Genomic DNA, 8,150 nt, shown 5'->3' with positions numbered 1-8,150 from the left:
CCATTTTACACTGGGCACCTCACTTCCAGAAGATCCTGCTATACCACTCCTGGGCATATACCCAGAGGATTCCCCACCATGTAATAAGGATACATGCTCCACTATGTTCATAGCAGCCCTATTTATAATTGCCAGATGCTGGAAAGAACCCAGGTATCCCTCAACAGAAGAGTGCTTGCAAAAAATGTGGTATATCTACACAATGGAGTACTATTCAGCCATTAGAAACAATGAATTCATGAAATTCTTAGGCAAATGGATGGAGCTGGAGAACATCATACTAAGTGAGGTAACCCAGACTCAAAAGATCAATCATGGTATGTACTCACTGATAAGTGGATATTAGCCTGGAAAACTGGATTACCCAAAACATAATCCACACATCAAATGAGGTACAAGAAGAACGGAGGAGTGGCCCCTGGTTCTGGAAAGACTCAGTGTAGCAGTATAAGGCAAAACCAGAACAGGGAAGTGGGAAGGGGTGGGTGGGAGAACAGGGGGAGGGAGGGGGCTTATGTGACTTTCGGGGAGTGGGAGACCAGAAAAGGGGAAATCATTTGAAATGTAAATAAAAAATATATCGAATAAAATAAAAATACATCGAAAAAAAAGAAAGCCATTTTACAGTAAAGACAAACTAGGCGCACTCCTGTTTGTGATTAAATCTCGAGGATTGAGCTATGTCCAACCTATAACCTTAAATGAAAATGGTTCTATACTGCCTGTTCCAGGAAATGGCAACCACACCTTTGTTTCAAAAAGTTATTATGGCTACCAGGTGTTATGATTATCTTATGACCACCTTGCTATCGTGTCTTTGTTTCAAAAAATCATAGTGACCATCTTACAACCCTTACAACCCTTGGTTTCATATGGTTGTTATGACCACCATACTGTGTTCTGCTTCTGTAGCCTCACCTACTTTGTGTACAAAATCCCCCATTTGGAGATTCCCTATCCCTGAGCTATAAAAACCTTGTTTTCCTCATGAGCAATGTTGATTTCTTGAAACTAGACTTAGGAAGAGGCAACCTGTGTACGTGAATAAAAAGGCTTGCTTCATTTAATTTGGCCATGTTGATTTTGGTCAGAGGTCTTTCTCCTTACATTTTTGGGATCAACACACCCTACAACTTCTACCACATCAAGGCTCTAAGAATCAATGATCTTTTCGGACCCAAAGCTTCCAGTCAAGAACCCCACGTCAGAGCGTATTGGGCTGAGGGTAGGGCAAGGAACTGCACAGTAGCTTGCCTTTTCCATTAAAAATAATTGTAGCATTTGAAAAGCTACTTTTTCCATCTTCATCTTTAATATCAGAGTTTTGACAAGAGAATTACCTACCATCTTTATTATTTTGACAAATGTAATTTTCACACAATCAAGAAGGAAAGATTTCGTATTGTAGTCATGCTTCATAAAAAAATGTTTGGCTTCATTTAGATTTTAGGGTTGGGATCCTATTATTTCCCAGTTAATTAGATCTCAATATCCCAACATTTGCTCCAAATCCCTTCAACAGTACCAGAACAGGAACATTTTAACTAAATGTAAGAGTAATATTCAAGTACCAGAAGGGGAAGAATGAAGTTGATTGATAACAGAATCCCAGAGCTTAAAGTCCCAGGCTGCTGAATCAAGCCAGAAAATCAAAAGAGCTTCTTTAATTGTAACTAACTCCACCATCATCAGTTTTTCCAAAGGAATAAAATTGCTAATGAACCCATAATGAATCTCATTATCCCTGCAAAACTTACTGTGCCTCCAGAAGCAGCAGGATAACAACACTGCCTCCTTTATTGTCTTCGTCTGTCCTCCTTTGAAAAGGTCATTAAACACATCTGGGGCTCCACTGCTCTGAATAGCCAACTGATGCACTCAGAAAGGTCATCTGCCCTTCCAAGTATATGAAAGGCAGCCATCTTTACTTGGATACTTTAATGCAATTGCCCAAGAAAGGTGCAAAAGCAAAACAAAATGAGTTCATTGGCTTTACTGTCTCACTCTGTTAGAACTTGTGTAGCATCTGTGTCCCTCAGAGGGACAAAATGGAAGGGGCTAAAAATAGAGAACACTGATCTTTTCTTGGCACTGAGCTTCATGGAGAAGAACTTTTTGCAAAAGAGCAGCTTTATTTCACCCAGTTAAGTATTCCACATCATCTGTGCATCATGGCATTGTCATGTGATCCATTCCTAGTCCTGCCTTCCGTCAACAGCAACTTCAATAGTAAGGATTCGTGCCAAATAAATAAATAAATAAATAAATAAATAAAAGCTGAAAATACCGTTTAGATGTAAAATGACTTGTCTCTTTGCAACAAGCAGGAAGCTAGCTTAAACTGACCTAACATTAAACTGTCTCTAAACATGAAAGCAAAATGAGAGTGAGTGATTTCAACAAAAATTATGCATGGTTTATACTTGTGACCCTTATTTGTGTTACCTAAGACAACTGTGTTAAAGCACACTGACGTGGCTCCTGCTCATATGGCTTCATTTCTATGAGAACATCTCCATATACTTTTATACAATCACACCTCACTGTCAGAATTCCTCTAGAATCCATAATGCTATGCCCATTCATTTTTGTAGTACAAAGGAAACACTGTGTGTTCAGCAACCAACATCTGTTTGGTTCATCCCAACAACTTTACAAAACAAAAAACAAAAACAAAAAACAAAAACAAAAAACAAAACAAAAAAAGCTGTAAAATGATCCTTGAATGTTAACAAATGAGCTATGCCCTGTCTAATTGTTCAGTTAGATTATTTTATTCCTGAGTCTTACCAAAAGCCAGTATCATGTCTTACCAAAAGACAACATCTCCTTCAATGAGTTGTCTATAATGCACATCTCTACTATGAGTGTCCTGACCAGATTTTCAAGTGCTGGATTCCAATGTGACCATAAAAATGTTCTGGAATAATATATAGCAGTGTGCAGCTATCATTTGTGTCACTGTAGCCAAACACCTAAGAGAATGATTTACAGGAAGGATTTATCTACTTCGACTCACAGTTTCTAAGAATTTAGTCCATAGTTCCATGGATCCATGCAGTTGGTAGAATCTCACGGTGGCAAGAGAATGTCATGGATAATGATGTTCACCTCAGACAGAGAACAGACAGTGATTCAGGAAGGGGCTAAGGGCAAGATAATTAAAGAACTGCCTCCAGGAACAAGCTTTATCCAGGCAGGCTCTACTTCCAAGTTTCCAGAGTCTCCGTAAACAGTGCCAGCATCTGGGAGCCAAGCCTTTAACACATGAGCCTGTGCAACCATTTCATATTCAAAACATAGCAGGCAGTTAGTTAATGCAGAACCACAACTATTTTTGTACAGAAATATGAGAAATGGTTTATAAGAGAACTGAGACACACTGGCTAGCAGGGCAGAATGAAAGGGGACTGCTTAGCAGCAATGGATAAGGACTCTTGCAGCCTAAACACCTTGCCACTTGGCTAAGCTATACAATGAGTTAGGGAGAGTTAAGTATCAAACTGCGTCCGGAAGTACTGAAAATTACTTTGAACCCAAGGAATTACCTTGGGTTCATGGTGTTAGGACCTCATGGTGTTAATTCCAGTTTCTTGTTAAAAGCCTGAATCTGCTGTATTAATTTATCTCCAAAATCAAGACTGAACCCTAAAAAGAAACAACTTGATGTTTATGCATTTATGATTCCTAAACACACATAGATTTACTATGGTAACTGTGTGTAGCTTTAAGTCTGGAAACTGGATTTATATAAGAAAACTTTTTGTACTATTAAGGTGGTCCTTAGAAGAGAAGACACAGAGCTAAGCGTGGGAGAAGACACTCTGAAGACACACAGACCGAACACCACATGACAGAAGTGAAACACGAGGAATACCAACTACTAGTGATCTCAAAACAGCAAAAAAAGACCCAGCCACAACCTTCAGGGAGAGAGCATGGGCCTGCCAGTGCTTGACTTGAACTTTCCCAAATGATGAGTGGATCCCTCCAGTTTAAACTATTTGTGATTTGTTAGGGTGGCCCTGGGAGAACTAATAGACCTGCATAGAAATGAGTAACGGGTAGAGAGCTAGCACATCGTGGAGAGCATTGGAGAAAAGTCCTGCATTGTGACCTGGGCCTAACACTGAGTGAGGCTACGGAGACTGCTCTGAGGAGAGCAGAGGTTACACCAGGGAGCAAACACTGAAGGAAGAAAGGCAGCCGGTGAGAGAAGCCAGTGAGAGAAGTGGTAGCTCTGGCTACCAATGTCCAGTTTGACTATCCTACCACATACAGATGAGGAGAGAGAGGGCGCAAGATTGGAAAGTGAGTTGAACCACATTGTGCCAGGCCAGCCCAGGAGATCAGACTTCAATCACAATTTAGAAAGGACTGTTGGGCTTTTCTTGTCAGAAATGTGATTGGATTAGAGCGGATATTAGGGAGCGTCCATTGGTAGCGCATGTAGAGGAATCTGAAAAAAGAACTGAAAGGGGGAAATACCAGGACTGGCGAGATGGCTCAGCATTAAAGAGCACTGACTATTCTTCCGAAGGTCCTGAGTTCAAATCCCAGCAACCACATAGTGGCTCACAAATGTCCGTAATGAGATCTGATACCCTCTTCTGGTGTCAGCTACAGTGTACTTACATATAATAATAAATAAATCTTTAAAAAAAGAAAAAAGAAAAAAAGAAAAGAAAAGGGGAAACACCAACAAGTCATCTCCCATGGTAGTGAAAGTGTTACTAATGAATGCAATATAAAAAGTCCAGAGGGAGATGTATATATCACAACACCTAATTCCATAGGGTATACAGAACCGATGCTTAATCACATTTAAAATTCCTTTTTTAACGCACAAAAAAGTAAATTTTCTAACTTATTAATTAGTTCTGGTGTAGAAATTAGTAATCAGCAAACAAATATTAAATAGATCATGCTATGGGCAAGGTGTAGCCTTCTTCCTTCCGTGACATCTTCCTCCACTTGGCTCCAGAATAAACGGAAAACTGTTACTCTCTACCCGTGTCAAGATTATAAACAACAAAAAAGGAAGTTAACACACAAATACATAAAATAAGAAGAAAGATTGTGCTACTGTAATAAACAATGAGGAGAGCCAGGCTCGGTGACACACACCTGTAACCCCCAGCTACATCTGTAACCCCAGGTGAGACTGAGTCAGAAAATCCTTCCAAGTTCAAGGCCAGCCTGGACAACTTAGGGAGACAGTGTCTCAGGGGAAAGTAAGAGGAGGGGGCTCTTAGTGTGCTGTGTAGTTCTGTGTTTGCCTTGTCCTGCAAGTTCCTTCCTGGATTAAACTTCTCCAAAAGAGAGAGGGTACAAAACAAAGTAATTAGAGAAAGAGATCTGAAAGGCACCTTAGGAGGGATTTTAGAAAGTCAGGGTCAATGCTTAAGGAACTGAGAGGGAGAGGATGTTTCTGACAGAATGAGTCACCGTTCAGAAGGCTCTACAGAGAGACTGCAGCAGAGGCAAATGAGATTAGAAGGAAGTTGGAAGAGAAGATGGAGCAGGAAGGAAACCAGGCATCACTGGAGGGGACTTTATACAGAGTCTGTGGCTATTCCCAGCAGTTTCTACACTGCTCAGAGGCTAAAGAATTCTCAACTAGGAACGTGGTTTTCTGACTTGAAAATTTATCAGTATCTTTTTGCTACTATGTTTTCTCTTACGTGTAGAATCGACCTTTAAATGGTGGGTGTCTGCCCGACGTTGTCTGTGTCGGTGTCCATGTCCGTGACTGTGGCTGTCTGTGTGTTTATATCTATGTGTTTGCAGGTCACAAAATTTAAAAGTAGGCTACAAAGGGGACAGAGAAATCTTAAGGGTGGTTAGAGAAGGTAATGGAATATCCATGAGAAGAAATGAACAGGCCTTCTAACTGGAGGTGAGGCAGGGGGAGGAAGCAGGGGGAGGGGGCAGGAGGAGGAGGCAGGGGGAGGAGGCAGGGGGAGGGGGCAGGGGGCAGGGGGAGGAGCGGTGAGTGAAGGAACAGGCATGAAGATGCCATGGAGAAGCATGTTCCTTTGTGTGCTATCCTAAAAAATTCATTTAAAATTTTACTTTCTAGCTTAACAATCTCCGGAGAGCTGGTAGGTGAGAATGGAAAGTGGGAGACATCCTTCCATAACCCTGATTTAAAAAGCAGACAGGTGACCCCACTTCAGAGAGATGTGACACAGAGCTGGCAGCAGTCAGGGATGGATGGGAAATGCAGGCTGATGGAAAGGAGGAGTCAAGAAGTGCTCCCTGCGTGAGAGCTTGAACAGCTGCAGGGCGAGAGAGCAAGAGGCAAGAGCGTGTGTTGGTGTCTAACTAACAGAGAGGATGGAGCAAGTTCGGGAAGAAAAAAAAAATGGAGATTTTGGGCTGCGCATGCGTATTTGGAAAAATTAAGAAAGCCTCATGTAAGTGGTGTGCTCTATTGAGTTAGAGACGAAGGCAGAGCCCTGAGCTGGACCTCCACATTTAGTGATAGTGGAAGCCACAGGGAAAGCAGCTAGAAGAGTCCTCAAGCTCACAAAGAAGGGAGGCAGCCTTCCACGAGCCTCTGTCACGGCCAGAGCACCCCCAACATGCAGGTTCCAACGCAGACTGTCTCCCCAACCTGGGCTAAGCACTGTCCAGGTAGGAGTGTTACACTATTTTGCCACCAAGAAGTCTGTGTCTGCTCACCTGTATATGACATCAAGGCTAGGCTGTCCACGGAGAGCGAGGTATAGGCCCCACTCCTTTGCTGTTCCCGGGATAGTTCAGGAAAAATTAGAGTTATTCCCCTTGAAATGTTTGCTAGAAGGTATGGGATAAAAGCCTTAATGTATAACTGGAGCTTTCTAAATTAGACTGCTTTTCAGTTACCTTAATAGTTACAGAAATACTCAAGTTGAGTCTCAATTATTGATTTAAAGAATGTTAAGAACTGACTAAACACAGTTCTTTTAAAAATAATATTGATGCCCATACATGTTGTTTCTGAAGAGAATTAACAGTGGGCAGAGTTGAACTGCTTTAAATTATTAAGTTGCAATTATTAATCTTGCCTCCTCAGACTAGGCATTAAATTACTCAATTGGATAGAAGACCAAGAAACAAAATAAAATAAAAGGCAAGATTTAGTTTTTACCTTGTACCAAACTGCACACACTCCTGCCTGGATTTGTTCAGACAAGACTTTCTACTGTTCCCAGGTACTAATATGCCCTTGTCCTGGGGCTGGAGGCAGCTCTGGGCAGAGCACTTGCTCAGCATGCAAGGGGTCCTGGGTTTTATCTCAACCCCGGTGGAGGGGTCACCTTGCCCTGGGGGTGTCAGTATCGAGAGCTCCTTCTCCTGTACTGCTGCCAAGCCGTGTATCTGGAAGGACCTTATAAGATAAAGAACATCCATACAGCGAACACCGAAAATGGAAACGGATGCGTTTCTCCTCCTTCTCTCTCCCTTGTGGGAGACTGGTGATTGATTCTATAGCCTCTGGACAAGCATTTCATAAAACTGAGCAATGGCCTGCTCCTGTTTAAGACCTCATCACAGCACAGGAGCATTCCCCAATGGTGTTTATTTTGGCTTGGCTTGGCTTGGCTTGGCTTGGTTTGTTTTGGGTTTTTTTCTTTGTTTTGTTTTCCTTTGTTTGGGATGGCAGGGACAGTCTGACCCAAAAGTTATCATCCTAACCTTGCCCCTCAGCCTCCCAAATGCTAGGAGACGGGCATTTACCAGCACAACCAGAACTCCCCTTTGCCTTTTCCACCCCTTTTCACCTAACACTACACCCATCCCTTCAGTCTTGATCCTGTGATTGCAAACAACTATTAACACTTAAGCTCTTAAGATCCTGCCCAAGTCACTGTCTTAGTTAAGTTTCTATTATTGTGATAACCAAAAGCAACTTGGAGAGGAGAGGGTTTATTTCAGCTTACAAGAGTAGTCCATCATGAAAAGAAAGTCAAGGCAGGAACCTGGAAGCAAAAACTGAAGCAGAAGCCATTGAGGAGTGCTGCTCTTGGGCTCCCCATAGCTTACTCTGCTTTCTACAACCTACAGTGGGCTGGACCTTCACATAGTAGTTGTCAATCAAGACAATCCCCTACTGACTTCCTGACAGGCAATTGGATGGAGATATTTTCTCCATTGAAGTCCCT

The sequence above is a fragment of the Apodemus sylvaticus genome, chromosome 6, assembly GCF_947179515.1.
Source record: "Apodemus sylvaticus chromosome 6, mApoSyl1.1, whole genome shotgun sequence".
In the NCBI taxonomy this organism is placed as follows: domain Eukaryota; kingdom Metazoa; phylum Chordata; class Mammalia; order Rodentia; family Muridae; genus Apodemus; species Apodemus sylvaticus.
This window is presented reverse-complemented; position numbering follows the sequence as displayed.